We start from the raw sequence: 15,370 nt of genomic DNA, 5'->3' as shown, positions 1-15,370 counted from the left end.
GCACTTTCTGTCTTTTTCATCACCTCAGGAGAAGCTGGGGTTTCATCATCGTGTTTGTAAGTTAGCGAATGAACAAATGAAGAATGAATGAATGGATGGTGGCATTGATAAATTCTGACAAGACACGTGAAGGAAGCACAGAAAAGCTAGCACCTTAAATATTAGTGTCCTTGCATTATTACTGTGTGATGTTGGACAAGCCCCTTGCCTTCTCTGGGCCTCAGTTTCCCCCTCTGTGAAACAAGTGATCCTGAAGTCTCATGGCAACTCACCCATTCTAAGCTCTTCCATATTGGGCAGGAAGAGGGGCTGAGACACCCCTGTTGGGCCCTGCACAGGTGCAGCTATTGGCCTGGGCTGCATCCAGGATTTGAGGGGGGACATGCACCTGCACCAGGATGGGTCAGGTGTGAGGGTGCACGACGTGAGCAGTAGGTCACCCACTGAGGCCAGGCTGACAAATTTTCAGTACAGTTCTCACACTCACCCCCTCCACTCCTGGAGGAAACAGATACTGTCTCCTTCAGAGGAAGCTTGCTCAGGACGTGGGGGATCTGACGGGCCCCTCAGGTGGGGAGGCAGAGGGACAGTGGCTCCAAGTGCCTGGAAGTCTGTCTCTGCTTACCCACGGCCACCCTTTGCTCAGGCTGGTCCTCTCTCCTGGAGTATCTTCTGTCTTCCTAGGCAATGGGGGTGAGGAACTGGGACCACAAAGGCAAGTGGAACCCAACCTGTGTTCGAGACACACACAGTGACTGTGACAGGAGCAATAAGAAAAGCCAGTGTCTACTGAGCCCACTCCTGCAAGCCCTCCACTTCAATTACCTCTTTTATTCCCCCCAGCCCTCCAGAGAAGTAGATGAGTTGGTTAGGACTTTTTTGTTGGAGACTAAATTAAAGTGGTCAAACTAAAGAAGGAGTTAGTTCAGTGTTTCCAAGAACTGGGAAGGATAGAGATAAACCTGCTTCAGGCATGGCTGGATCCAGGGATTCAAATTAGATAATCAGATCTCCTTCTTTCTTAACGTCTTTTATTGTGCCAAGAGCGATCCAGCCCTGTCTACCTTTCTGGCTCATCCTCTCCATGGCCCCCATCCACTCATGTTGGCCTCCTCTTCCTTGGAAACTCCCTGGTCACTCCCACCACAGGCCCTGTCCCTGCTCCCTTTTACCACCTTATGGGACAGGCAAAAGAGGGGAGGCAGGAGTTGCAAGCTTGCGTCATCCCAAATGGGACTCCATAGTGGAGAAAGAGTTGCCGTCTCCCAGTAGCTGGAGACCAAACCCCAGACAGGGATTCCAATTGGCCTGATTGGGTCACATGCCCATTTCTTGGACCAGTCAGTTTCCAGAGATCTATGGATCTGTGATCAATGGATCTCTGATCTATGATTGGTCTGGCTGGGCGTTTAACTGTCTCTAAGGAGGGGAGGCAGGTTGTGGGCTGTTATCAGTAATCCTTTCTGAACCTCATGGCCTGGGGAGTGCAAAGAGCTCAGTTTCCTAAATGAAGGGTAAAGGTGGTACTACACACAGAGGAGGAAGGGATGACTAGGGAATAAAAACAGCATGTGTTGATTACAGTAGATGTTATTAATTCTACCTTACAAAGGAAGAAACTAAGTGTCAGAGAGAACCTAAACAACCCTAGCAGATTAGCAGACTGGGCACGCAACAGCCCTTCACTGTGACCACTAAGCTACAACACTTCCCAGGGACACAGGCCTCTGCAAGCACCTCCAGCAACCCCAGGCCTCAAATCCAACAGGTTTAAACTCATAATTCCATCCCAAACAGGACAATTCTTAAAGCTCAGGCTCTCAGCCCCCTGGAAGGCCCCAGAGCTTACAAACCTAATCATCATGATAGATTTAATCTGAAGTTCCTTTTTTCCCAGACCACAGTGAACTGAGCATGCTGCCCGTGGCAATTTCTTGTCAACTGAGCCATGCTGAGCATGAGTGCATCAAAGGGAACAGAGGCCAAGTAGGTGTTGCCAGGGGCGACAGCAGCCTGGAGGTGGCTGAAGTGTGAGCTGTGTGGCATGTGGGCACATTTCCTGGTGAGGCACACAGCTCAGAGCGCTCAGAGGCAGCCAGAGTCTCCCTGGTCCCCACTTCCAATCCCAGTTGGTCTTTAAGGGATGTTGCACAGCGCCTCACTACTAAGCCTCAGGCCAAACCCCTTCACTTTACTGATGAGAAAACAGAGCCCTGAGAGGCCCAGGCACTTGTTCAAGGTCAGAAAGTAAGTCAGAGGTGAAGCAAGAAGCGCGGAGGGAAGGCAGATTCGCTGCCAGGCACTGTGATGGGCGCTGTTACAAACTTTACTTAACTGAATCTTTGGGCAATTATGAGTCCCTTTTCATTCATGGGAAGAGTGACACTGCTTCTGAGTGTCACATAGCTGGGAAGCGACAGAGCAGGTTTGGAACTGATTGGTGCAGAAGCCAAGACCTGGCCCACTGTGCTGCTCATGTGTCCAGTCGTCTCTTTGCCCCCTCCCCACTGGAGAGCGCGCCTCTGTGCCAGGCTGAAGCCCTGACCGCTGCGATTCCACACTCCCTGGAGCGCCAGTTCCACCTAGCTTCAGACAATGGGAGGTGCTGGCAGAAGGTTGCAAGCCCGGAGAAGTGGGGAGAAGCTGCTATTCTCCTTTCTCTTCGCTCCTGGTGATGGAGGCTGCTGTGGCTCGTGGTTCTGGCAGCAGCAAGAACTTCTGTGATCTTGGCAACAGCCATGGCAGCCCCCTCTCGACCAGAGTCAACAGCAGTGGCCTGTCAGCCCTGGGTGGCAGCCATCCCCGAGTCATCCCTGGGCTGCCATCCCTTCCCTTTCTGCTCCTTCAGCCCTCGCCGCCCTTCTATGGCCAGTGTCTACATTAGCCCTCCTCTGTATGTGATCATGTTGTAGGTTGGCTTCCTAAATGGACCCTGAATGGTGCAGCACGGAACACCGGGATTGTTCCTTGGAGATAAACCCTCAAAGATGGGATTTGGGATGGGCTAAATGGCTGATTCACAGCAATGACCTCACTGACACGGAGAAATGAGACACTGGTGGTCCATGGTATGCAGGGACATCAAAATTACCTAAATTACCACCTGTGTTTGCCTGGGATGAGATGTCAGTTGAAGGCAAGACTTTAGCAGACCAAGTGGCCACTGCACTTGACCACTAGAATCAATGCCTATGACATGGAGTGTGGGGTGGGATGGCGATTTCTGACTGTGTTGGAGAGTTTCTAGGAAAAAAAGTGACAAGCTCTGGGCTTTAAACTTTCAGATCAAAGTATCCTCAGAGAACTAGAGACATAGAAAAGACCTAAAGAAATGTCTTGCCTTTTGTAACCAGAGAAGATACAGCTAAAAATCAAGCCCCAAATTTAATCCACATTGCAATCCAGTTTCGTGGATGGAAGAATTACAACATAAATTGAACTCACACCCTTGCCACATCCCGTATGTGAAATCAATAAGGTATTGATTGAAAAAGAGAGGGATCCCCAGATAGGAATAAGAGCTCAGATGAATCTGAGAACCTCAAACCCCCAGCTCCCCACAAGCCTCCTTTGAATCTGTGTCCCTATTGAGGCAACCAACCTCCCCTTGCCTGAAGATTCTATAAAATTAAAAGATACTGAGGTGGTGAGTCTGTGAGTTCTATCACACTTTGTACATTTCCATTTAATTTGCCTGTGTCCTATGCAGAAAGGCAGATTGATCTTGGAGAGAGATCACGAGTTATTATAGACTTGCTCAGGTGGTGGCACCTGCTATTCCAGATGTCACATCTCTCCTGGAGGATAAAATCAGCACAGCTCCTGGAACTACATGCAGCTATTGTTCTGGCAACTACCAGAAGGAGTTCACTGTAACTCACAGCAGGGACAACAGGATATCCTGTCGTACTTCAGAGCTGTGTCAACTCTCCTGCTAGGACATAATCTAAACTGAAGGAACTTGGTGACTTAGGACATCATGGACATCATGCTGGTTCGCCAGACTGATGACATCATGCAGAATGCACTTGCTGTGCAGGAAACAGACAGTACCAAAGAAGCTGTAACAAGACATACGCATGCCAGATGGTGGGAGTAAACCCCGTTAAAGTCCAGGAGCCTGACACCTACATGAGGGTTCTGGGGTCCAACATTCTAGGGCACACTTGGATATTGTTTCTATCGTGATGGACAGCTGGCACTGCCTTCCAAAGGGCAGAGGCAGCAACAGAGCTGCAAGGATTGGGCTTTTCTTCTCCGTGTGTGTCATCCTCTGGACAAGGATGCCACGAGGTCACTTGCATTCCACAAACCTAGAATAGACTCGCAGGTCCAGGCCACCACCTGCAAAGAAAGAAGTACAACATTTAGTGGGCTTCTCTGGATTTTGGAAGTGACGCACCTGCCTCCCCCTCACCTTTGTGTATGATGCTCTGTGCATTTTTACTGACTCATCTGTAAAGCCGCTGATTTTGAGTGGGCCCCAGGCAAGAAAAGCTCCACAGGAAGTCTAGGCTGCTGTGCTAGCTGCTCTGCCACTGGGGCATCTAATGATCCTCAAAGTGACCGTGACAGATGGAGCTGCTGTGGAACGTGTAGCAAGTCCCCATAGCATGGACCCTCAGGGTACTGGAGTCAATCTTTGCACTCTTCTGAAGATAACTGTTCTCCACGGGCATCAAGTCTCTATGACACATCAGCTGCCCATCCTAAGCCGGGTGTTATCTGATCCACTGAGCCATAAAGTTGACTGTGTGTGGCAGTAATTTGTCATTGAGTAGAAGTGATGTATACAAGTCTGTACTCCAGCAGGCCCTGAAAGCTCGCATGCAGTGCATGTGCAAGTGGCTCGCATCACCCGAGCACCTGCCCCTTCCTTCATCGCTGCTGTCCTCTTCACTCACACTAACGGCCTCCCTATGTGTGAGGCTCCCTATGACCAGTCAAATGAGCAAGAGAAACTAAGTCCTGATTTATAGGTAGCCCTACCTGATATTCTGGCGCCATCTGGAAGTGGACTTCTGCAGCATTTCAGCCCTACTCAGGAGTGTCGCTGAAAAACTGCAAGGAAGGGAAATCCTCCCAGCTGCCAGAACTTGGAACAGCCCATGCTTGCCCGCTCTGCCCGCTGGGCAGACGGATGTCCAGAGGTGAAGACGTACGTTGATTCACAGGCAGCATCTAACAGATTGAACAGATGATCAGGTAAATGGAAAGAACAGGATTAGAAATTTGGGAAGTAAGGATGCACTCAAAGACAGCTCAGCCCCTATCCTGAGGGGCCCGCTGGGATCAGCTGGGAATGCTGGACCCATTGATTCGGTCAGTAAACGCTCTAGGAGGGACAATACAGCAGTGAATACATGGATCCAGTCCCCACCTTCCAGGGGCACCACATGGTAAATATCAAATCGTGGCTGTTCTCGGATGTTCACGCTTCAGCTCATTTAATCTTCGCATGTGCCATCTATCAGGATGAACTACTCCGTTGCCGTGTTGTACACAGGTGAGTAACTGAGGCTCAGGGAGGCTGAGTGACCTGGCCAAGGTGCAGGTGGGATTTGCACTCATTTCTCTCTCACTCCAGATCGTGTGTTCTTAATCACCATGACAAAGACAGGAAATGAAATCAAGCCTCATGTTTCCCAGGGCTGTTGAAAGAACCTTTCCATGGGTGCCCAGTGAATGCGAGCCTTCTGGTACCTCTCAGTTCATATGCAGCTGACCATGGAGGAATCAGCACTTGCTGAGTCCTGATTATGAGCCAGGGGCTTCCTGGTGCACTCTCCCATTCACCCACCCAACATCATCTCTGTTTTATAGAAGAGAAAATAGAGGCCCAGACAGTGCCTGAGGTTAGACAGCAACCAAGGGACAGAGGTAGCAACAGAGCTGCAAGGATTGGGCTTTTCTCCTCCTTGTGTGTCATCCTCTGGACAAGGATGCCACGAGGTTACTTGCGTTCCACAAACCTAGGATAGACTCGCAGGACCGGGCCACCACCTGCAAGCCCTCCAGGACTGCGCCCCTGCTCATGGCCATCACCCTTGCTCTTACCCACAGCACTCTGGTCACCGGTCTATTTGCTGATCCTCTTGTCCTTCCTTCAGAACACTCCCCTTGCCTCCCACCCCACACCTCCACGCGTCTCATTTCTCACTTCATTCAGGTCCCTACTCAGATAGGACATCCCCTAAAAGGCCTTCCCTCTATGAGATCTAAAACCCACCCACTCCTTTTATGCTTTATTATTCTTCACAGCTCCTATCAATAATTAATCATAAATAAGTAACCGTTTATGTGCTCATTGAATATATTTTCCTTCTCTTACGTCGCGTTCCCCCAAGAGCAGAACTTGAGAGAAAAATACAGGAGTATTTGCTTGGGAGATGCAGGCAGGTCTAGAGGGGGAGGAAGGAAGTGAGCGAGAGAAGAGGAGGATGCACAGTTAAGCTAGCTACCACAGTGGGCAGCTGGAGTACATCCCACTGGGGATCCTGAGAACCATCCTGCCTGAAGGGCGAAGGGGCTGGGGCATGTATGCACCACCTCTTGAGAGGCATTGGTCAGGAGCTGCTCCCGGCTCAATTCCCTGGGACTCTGGCCAACTGGCCATCCGAGGTTCTGGAAGCAGCCTTCTCTAGAGGATTCCAGAAGCTAGCCATCCTGCTCCAGCCCTTCTCAGGATTCTTGGGCACAGTCAGGTACAATGGAATGAAGCCACAGGGAGCGCCGGAGTGTGAGGTGCCTGGAGTCTGAGGTTTAGGAGAGGGGAGATGCAGGCAGAAGTCAAACCTACACCCGCAAGTGGATCTGGGGGTCCCCGTCCAGCAGTGGAGCCGGCAACAGCCAAAGTTCTCTCCACCTGTCACCCAGAGGTCTGTTGCGGACTTTTATGGGGTTTCCACCAAACCAGAGGAGTTGAAGTAGATGACCCTACGGCCTCCTTCCCCACCTTCCCCAGCGTGTATTGTGGCCTCTGGACACATTCCAAGCTCCCCTGGGAGCTGGCACCTTGTGTCCCCGCCATACCATGGGCTCCTCCTGGGCAGGCCTGAGTCTCTGCTGTTCTCATTTCTGTTCCTTCCAAACCACCTTGCAGTGTGGGCCCGACCAACCTGGAGTAAGGCCTGGTTATCGCAGGTCCCCACAGCCTCTTCCAATGTGGCCTCTTCCAATGTGGCCTCTTCAGGATTGTGACAGCCGTGCTCCCAGGACTGCGGTGTTTGTGTGAGAGTGTGTGTGCATGCGCACATGTGTGCATCTGTGTGTTTGTGTGTGTATGTCTCTGTGTGTCTGTGTATGTGTGTCTGTGTGTGTCAGTGTCTGTGTGTGTGTGTCAGTGCATATGTGTCTATGTGTGACTGTGTGTCTGTGTGTGTATCTATGTCTGTGTGTATGTGTCTGTGTGTGTGCATCTATGTGTGTGTGTATGTGTCTGTGTGTGTGTGTCAGTGTGTGTCTATGTGTGACTGTGTGTCTGTGTGTGTATCTGTGTCTGTGTGTGTGCGTCTATGTGTGTGTGTGTCTGTGTGTGTGTATGTGTGTGTGTCTATGTGTGACTGTGTGTGTGTGTATCTGTGTCTGTGTGTATGTGTCTGTGTGTGTGCGTCTATGTGTGCATGTGTCTGTGCGTGTCTGTGTGTGTCAGTGTGTGTGTGTCTATGTGTGACTGTGTGTCTGTGTGTATCTGTGTCTGTGTGTGTGTCTATGTGTGTGTGTCTGTGTGTGTCTATGTGTGTGTGTCAGTGCATGTGTGTCTATGTGTGACTGTGTGTCTGTGTGTGTATCTGTGTCTGTGTGTACGTGTATGTGCGTGTGCATCTATGTGTGTGTATGTGTCTGTGTGTGTGTGTGTGTCTATGTGTGACTGTGTGTCTGTGTATCTGTGTCTGTGTGTGTGTGCGTCTACGTGTGTGTGTGTCTGTGTATGTGTGTCAGTGCATGTGTGTCTATGTGTGACTGTGTGTCTGTGTGTGTATCTGTGTCTGTGTGTATGTGTCTGTGTGTGTGCGTCTGTGTGTGTGTGTGTGTGTGTGTGTGTGTGTGTGTGTAACAGAGCAAGAAGGATCTGAAGGCACAGCCCCAGCATCCAGCAGGGGCATCCAGACGGCCCCTCCCAGACCCCCGGTCCTATCTCCTCCTGATTCTGAGCTCCGGAGATGAAAAGGTACATAGGAGAGGGGAGCTCCCCCAATCCACAGACCAGGCAGCCCTGGAGCTGGGATGGGACCCCAGGACCCCAGACTCCCCTCTCAAAGGGCCACCATGACAACCCGCTGGCCCCACTTGCCCAGCAGCCCTCACACCGCCTCAGACACAGGTCAGGGCGTCATCTCTAAGTGTGTGCCTCCTCCATGCTGGGGCGGCTGTGTTCTCTTAAATAACTATGAAGGGGAGGATAGAATTAGGACACACAAGAGAAGCCCATGCCTTGTGAGATGAGGCGCTCCACCCTCCTACCTTCCTTGTCAGCTCTCAGACTAATTCAAAGTAATTAGATGTTCCATAGTTCTCTTTTATACATTTCAATAAATGTTTATGAAAACCAATTGACATTTTCTATATTTAATGTATAATAACTAGTCTTATAAATCTAAATTATCCCTATAAATCTAAATTAAACACCCAGGTTTACATGTATTCAGGACACCTAATTAATAAAGCACTGGCAATAACCATTACTAACCTGTTTACTTCGAGCTGACCTTCACTTTCACAAGATATTTCTGTGCTGTGTGTGGTGGGAAGGAGGGAGCACAGGGTCTCTGGGCAGTTTGCTTGTGGTTGTCAGCCTTTTCCAACTTCATGGCGCCCTCCAGAGCTGCCTAGGCCTTTTTGTGTCCGGCTTCCTCCAGGCTTTGGGTCATCTCCCTGCCCAGGATGGAGAAGGAGGTGGCCAGAGCGGCCTGCAGGTGAAGGCGTAGGTAGGAATCTAGAGGCCTGGCTTGGCCACTAATGTGCTGTGTGATCTCGGGCAATTCACTTACTCTCTCTGGACTTCAATTTATTCTTCTTCATAATAAGGCAAAGACAAGGTCATCGTGAAGGCCTTTTCACCAGCTGTGGGGAGAGAGTCTTGGGTGTGGGGAGGTTGATCCATGACATATGAGCAGTGTGACCTTAGGCAAGTGATTTAACCTCTTTGTGCCTCAGTTTCCTCATCCATACACTGGGGACAGTAAGAGCACCTACCTCACAGAGCTCTGTGATGTGCCTAGTTCAGGACCTGATAGCTGAGACCCTGTGGGGTCAGCTGTGGTTATTCTCCCAGGGCGGCCATTGTAAAGGTTGTCAGATCCGATGGCGGATTTATGGGGAGGGATGGGACAGCAGGAACAACGTGGGATGGGAACACCAGTGGCCAGAGCTGCAGGGAAGCGTCAGGGGATGGAGGGGCTTCTCTGGGCTGAGTCCCCCAGAGGACAGAAGGCCCTGCCCCTGCCCGGCCCCCAGGGTTGGTCCTCTGATGTCAGACCTGTTAGAACACGAGTTGGATCTCTTGAGAGAGAACAGTGTCGGGGAAGCTCGGCCTCTAAGTGACGCACCCATTCCTACATGTCACTGAGCGCCCAGCTGCGTGCGGAGCCCCAAGGTCTGCACCAGGTCACCCTCCACCTCCCCACCCTTAACCACCCACAGCCAAATGATCACCAGCTTGGGCTGGGCCCTTCCCTCATCCTGGCTGCCCCCACCTTAGTCCCCAGAACTGTCAGTCACACAGGCCATGGTGAACACCAAGATCTCCTCACAGCCCAGGCTCCACCTCCCCACAGTCGACCCCTTGCCCAACTCTCCCTACAGCTCTCCTCCCTCTCAACCTCTCCCACTACAGCACCCCCTACATTCTACCTCTGCTGCAGCCCACCTGACACTCCACCCCTTCCCCAACCTACCCTTCCCCCCACTCCTCCCCCAGCCCTCCCTTCCCTCCACCCCTCCCCCAGCCCACTTCCCTCCACCCCTCCCCCAGCCCACCTGACACTACACCCCCTCCCCTACACCAGCTCTCCACAGCCCACCCCATGCAGCCGTGTCCCTGGGCTTGGTGCATCTCACACCTCAGCCGCCCTCTTGGCTCCTGCTGTGATTGATATGATGCATTTGCTCTCATGTTAACTTTTATTACTTATTGATTTTTCTCTGATCTAGCTCGGCTGTGTCCATTTTTATCTGATCAAACAAGTAGAAGCCATTCAGTGGGAAAAGCAGAATTTAAAATTCCATGACCACAAATGGGGATCCATATTAATTGGCCCATCCCCTTTGAGGGGGCAGGAGAAGGTACCAGCCTGTCACTCAGCCATCACTGCTGGGCTGGGAGAGCCTGAGGAGGGGGATTTGTCCAACATCCCATTAAAGGGGCTTTGAGAGAGCCAGGCTCTGGAGGTTGCTCGGTGAAGGCCCTGGGTCTGGGTCTAGGATGGGAATGCCCCCTTGTGTGACCAGAGGACCTTGGACGGTCCTGGAGGCACTGACAGGGCTGTGTCTGAGGTGGAGGCTGAGGGGAATATTGGAAGGAGGCTCAACAGGGGTCAGACAGGACAGGATGGGAGTTACAGGGAAAGAAACGGGTGAAGCCAAGGACAGGCCCCAGTGGAGGCAGAGACTCTGAGCTGAGTACTCAGGTGCCCGAGGAGCTCGCAGGGCGTTGTCTTCCCCACCCCCGACACACCCCAGGAACATGTCCAGGGACCCAGCTGCCAGGCAGGGCGATGGAGCTGGGAGGGGAGCCCTGGGCTGAGTCCCCAGCCCCAAGCATCCTGCTTTCTCCTCCTGATGTGGGACTATCATAGTGGCCAACCTCTGTGCAACCACAGAGAGAGGTCCTGGGGGGCCATGTCGTGGTGGAGGGAGTGCTGTGTTGGGGTGTGGAGACCTGGAGCCACCTCTGGGCCCTCCACCTATTAAATGGGGACCTGGGCACATCATTCACCTCCCTATACTGGGTTTCCTCTCCTGTGAGGGGGAGAATGGTAGGACCTGCCTCTTGGAGTTGTTGGTGGAGGGTTTGTAATGAGGTCTTGTCACACAGTCCTTCACTGCACAGTGCCTGGGCCACATGGGCTCAATGGGGGCTTCAGAGGGAGCTGTGATGACAATGATGATGATGATGGTGATGATGATGATGATGATGATGATGGAGGCGGTGATGATGGTTGTGTTAAAGTTCTCCAGAGAAACAGAACCCTTTAAGTGTGTGTGTGTGTGTGTGTGTGAGAGAGAGAGAGAGAGACAGACAGACAAAGAGAGAGAGAGAGACAGACAGAGAGATAAAGAGAAGAGGAGAAAGACAGAGTTTTCTTTTAAAGAACTGGCTCACGTGATCATGGAGGCTGGCAAGTCCAAAATCTGCAGCCCAGGCTGGCAGGCTGGAGACCCAGGAAAAGCTGATGTTGTGGCTCAAGTTTGAAGGCCACCTGCCAGCAGAATTCCTTCTTATTCAGGGAAGGTTGTCTTTTTTCTCTTACATCCTCCAACCGATTGGATGAGGTTCAGTCACATTATTCAAAGTTAAAATTTAATCATATCCAAAAAAATACCTTCGTGGCAACATCCAGATTCGTGTTTGACCAAAAATCTGGGCTTGATGGCCTAACCAAGTTGGCACATTATCCATCACAATGGTGATAATGGTGATGCAGGGAGAAGAAGAGGATGCAGGCAGAAAACCACCACTGATATCTGACCCTTCCCCCTAATTATCCATCCCCATAATGCAATAGCCTCCTCCTCCAGGGTCCTGCTCCCAGCTGCAATTCCCCTGTGTTGGGGAAAAACTGAGTGTTGGGAAAAATGCTGAGGCAGGGCTTGCACGTCTGACATAATGTAAAAGAGTCTTGGAACATGTCCAGGGTCCAGGGCCTAAAACCCCTCGTGGCCTTTGGAACACCAAGCTCTGTGCGAAAGGGTGGAAGGCTGCCCTGCCGTACCACAATCTAAGCCCAGGGTATAAAACCCCTCGTGGCTTTTACGGAATCCAGGGCTCAGGGCATAAAACCCCTCGTGGCCTCTGGAATATGTCTAGACTTGCTGGCTCCTTGCTTCTAGCTCTCCCAGGCTCATAGATAGATTGTATTTTAAACTAGAAAAACATATTTCTCTTTATCTCAAGTAGCAGAATGTGTCCCATATGCTTCCAAGAAAATGCTAAACCATCACAGCTGTAGATCATGCGCTTGATACAATGCCTTCTTTCAACCCCCACATCCTCACCACTTGCTTCTTTGTTTGATCACCAATAAACAGCGTGGGCTCCCAGGGCTCAGGGCATTCGCAGCCTCCATACTAGCATTGGCCCCCTGGTCCCACTTTATGCACTCTTAACTTGTCTCGTCTCATTCCTTTGACTCCACCAGACTTCATAGCCCCCCAGCCTGGTGTTGGGTCTGATCACCCCAACACTCTGTTTTTGTGCTGTGTTGGGGTCATGTTGGGCCCTCCCTGGACTATCATTCCCACAGCTTCAGGGCCTGGGTCTGTCTCAGTCCCAGGTCTATCCCCAGCAGAAGGCTCAGTGCAGATAGTTCTCTGGGTGTTCTTGGACCAACCTGTCCTCCTTGCTTTCTAATTTGTAGTTCTCAAGAATAACTGTAGAATGTACTGAGAATACAACATCCTGAAATCCAAAGGGACTGGCCAGAACAGCCAGCTCTGTTCCAGCTCCTCCAAAAATAGGTTGTCCTTCAGTGCTGGGGCTCAGCAAGTCCTGTTACTCCAGGCAGCTTTCCAGGGTCCCTCAGCAGCAGTTCTAGTGAGGCCTGCACAGATGAGATTCCACCCACCGTGGGCAGCTTTCCTGAGTCTGTGAGGAGCAGCTCACAACAAATCCTAGGTGTCTATTGTCCCTTGCGGCCTATCTGTAAGGAATACACCTGCTTTGTGTAATTTGTGTGTGGGTTTGTTCTGTCTCACTAGATTCAAAAAAGTTGGTAACTCGTACATAGTAAACCTGCTTCATACCCGGTACCTGGAACATGACAAGCACACACTAAAGCATGTGTCCAGTGACTTGGCAGGAGGCAGAGAAGCAGGAACCAGTCCCTTTGTGGTCCCTGATCCCAGAACATCCTCAGGCTGCTCTCCCCCTGCTGCTCCTCCATGTGTCTTCCCTGTTCCTGGGTCTTAGTGGACACCAAGGGGCTTGGAAACCCCCATGACTCAGGAGCCTCCTTCTCAGGGTTTTGACCTTCCAGACCCCTTTGTGCCCTGGGGTGGTGACAACTCACATACCTGAGTAGTCAGAGGTCATTTGCTTCATGGTGATATTGACTTTTACTAGTGAAGAGGCACAATTTCCCCTGCTTTCTGCTCTGCACAGTAATGGGGCATAAATTCAAGGGGCTTGAGAGACCTCAAGTCCCAGGAGGATCCCTCCAGGGACACCCAGCATGGGCATTCTTTGGGTGCCCTCCAGGACCCCTCAGAGAGTGGTGAACTCTGTTATCTCCAATCTTCTGGGTGACTGGCTTGCCCAAGGGTAGCCAGAAGGAGACAGAGCTAAGAGTTCCCCTCCACTCTCCATCTAGAACTAGGGCTCAATCCACTCCTCTCCTGACCTCTCCAGGATGGGTTTGCCTCTGAGTGCCCCCATCCATGCTCTCTGCACTTGATTTCCAATAGAGGCTCAAAGTATGCCCTTTACAAGGTCAATATGCTCACTGGGGGAGGCCACAGTCTATGCAGCGGCTGCCCATACTCCCCAAGCCTGCAGTCATGGGGCAGCAATGAAGCCAACAGTGCCAGTTGCAGGCAGGAAATAGGAGGGAATCTTGCTCTGCCAAATACCAGAATGACTTAAGTGTTCGTTTCAACTCTTGTAACTGATGGTTGTAAGTTAAGATAAGAACAATGGTCATACATGGCTGGCTCCCTTCTGCAGAAGGCAGTGAGGTCAATCAGCAATGGATGTTTGAGGGATGCAGGCTCTGAGAGGCAAGAAGGTGTTTCTCAACTTATTGGTGAGAAAACTCAGATCCAGAGAGGTAAAGACTCTTGCCTAAGGTCACACAGCACAGTGACAACAGAACAAGGGTTGGAACTCACCTCTTTCCAGGACAGGACACTGCCCCAATATCAACACTCCAGGTGGGGGTGGAGGGAGAGGGCAGTGGGGGCTGGGAAGTAGGAGAGGGCAGAGAATGTCCAGCCATGTGCACTCCACAAGGACAGGGCTTACTGTGACCCTTGTTTTCTCCTGAATCTGCAGGGCCGGGCACAAAATAGGTGCTCCATAAATGCCCATTCTCTGCAGAATCCCCAGGCCCTCCTCACTGGGTTGCCAGGTCTGCATGGACTGGTGCAGGTCCAGCATTTGCTGCTGCACTTCCACATCTCTTCCCCACAGCTGGGCAGTCACATGCCCTAAGCTGTTGACGTCACTCCACCCCTTCGCTCCTGACTCCAGAAGTCTTGGCAAAGACTTGAAAATCCATCTGAGTTCAAATGAAAAAACACACACCTAAAAATGCTGCTTGTATTTCCCCCACTTCTCTGTCATCCATCCAAGTTCTGTCTTCACTTTCCCATCCCCTCAAATATCCAGCCCTCTGTATCTTCCCTCTGTCCTTCCTAAAGGACAGAAAGGCCCCACCTGTTCTGGAAAATGAAGGAATGATGGAAGAGCCAGTAATTACTGAACATTGTCCCCCTGCTTCCGAGGTGACAGAGCAGCTCAGCAGAGCCTGGCCCAGCTGAGTTGCAGGACAAAGGCGGAGCTTAGGGAGATGGGGTACACGCATGTCACCAAAAGCCACTGAGACCTGCAGCTGGTGACCCGGTCACGTCCATGGCCTGAGTGCTGAGCTCACCCACAGCCATGGAGTCCACATGCATTGAGGGCTTGTTCAGAGCTGCCATCCATCATCACTCAGTCAATGGTGCTTGAGTGCCTGCTCTGTGCCCTGTACTGTTCCAGGACTTGAGGACACAGCTCCTCATGGAGCCAACATTCTAGCGCAGCAGACAGGCTCCAAGGTCACGCCTCTTGGCCAGCTTTGTCCTGCTTTGCAGAATCCTGATGCAGGACCCTCAGGGCCATGTCACTGGCAGAATCTTGTTGGCCCCGGTCCCATGGCCTGTGATGGGGCTGTGACTGCTTTCACAGGTGAGAACCAAAGGGGGCTGCTGAGGCTCTGCAGACCTCCTGGGCCTGCAGTCTAGGTCTCCAGGATTCTACTCAGGGCCTCCTTCCTTGTCCCATTGGGTGTTCCTATTTAGCAGCTGCCCCGAACCCTCAGCTATCTCGCCAGAGATAAAGGGTCAGAGGAGTGGTCAGCTCTCCAGATGGACACAGATGGAGCAGGTGTGCATTCAGTGGTCATTCCTCCATTATTGCCTCTACAGTCAGAGCTCTCTGTAGCCAGCTGGC

General features: G+C 51.6%; 1 long non-coding RNA gene across 1 annotated transcript in view; it reads right to left on the bottom strand.

Moving 5' to 3' along the window:
- Window positions 1–3,365: 3,365 nt before the first annotated feature.
- Window positions 3,366–15,370, bottom strand: part of LOC102118268 (uncharacterized) — a 31,044-nt gene continuing 19,039 nt past the window's right edge. The window contains exons 3-4 of the long non-coding RNA XR_273942.5: window positions 4,990–5,181; window positions 3,366–4,344 (exon numbers count right to left, since the gene is read on the bottom strand). This is a non-coding gene — a long non-coding RNA (uncharacterized lncRNA). The remainder of the gene's footprint in view (window positions 4,345–4,989; window positions 5,182–15,370) is intronic.

Source organism: Macaca fascicularis, chromosome 1 (assembly GCF_037993035.2).
Source record: "Macaca fascicularis isolate 582-1 chromosome 1, T2T-MFA8v1.1".
In the NCBI taxonomy this organism is placed as follows: Eukaryota; Metazoa; Chordata; class Mammalia; order Primates; family Cercopithecidae; genus Macaca; species Macaca fascicularis.
The sequence above is the reverse complement of the archived record's forward strand: the minus strand, read 5'-3'. Positions and strand labels throughout refer to the sequence as shown.